Source organism: Chlamydomonas reinhardtii, chromosome 6, assembly GCF_000002595.2.
Source record: "Chlamydomonas reinhardtii strain CC-503 cw92 mt+ chromosome 6, whole genome shotgun sequence".
Lineage (NCBI taxonomy): Eukaryota > Viridiplantae > Chlorophyta > Chlorophyceae > Chlamydomonadales > Chlamydomonadaceae > Chlamydomonas > Chlamydomonas reinhardtii.
Window position 1 is genome coordinate 748,602 of NC_057009.1, and position 297 is coordinate 748,898.

Here is a 297-nt window from a genome sequence, read left to right on the forward strand (position 1 = left end):
AAATAGCACACTTTTACTCATCGTAATCGCGCCAAGGTAAGAAAGGGCGCACAAAGCAAGTCGGGGCTTGGGATGTTGCGTGCGTGGTGTGTGTGCGGGAGCGTGGTCGTGTCAGGCCGATCGACTTGTTGAATGTTTTAAGCAGCCCTTCAAGAAGAATGTGTCACGCTGAATGTATCTGAGCCGTCCTTGTGAGTTTGGGCGGGGGAGGTGACGGGGCTGCCCGCGCGCGTTCACGTCACGCCATCATGTCATATCACATTCTACACATCTCGTGCAGCTTTCGTTAACCGACCG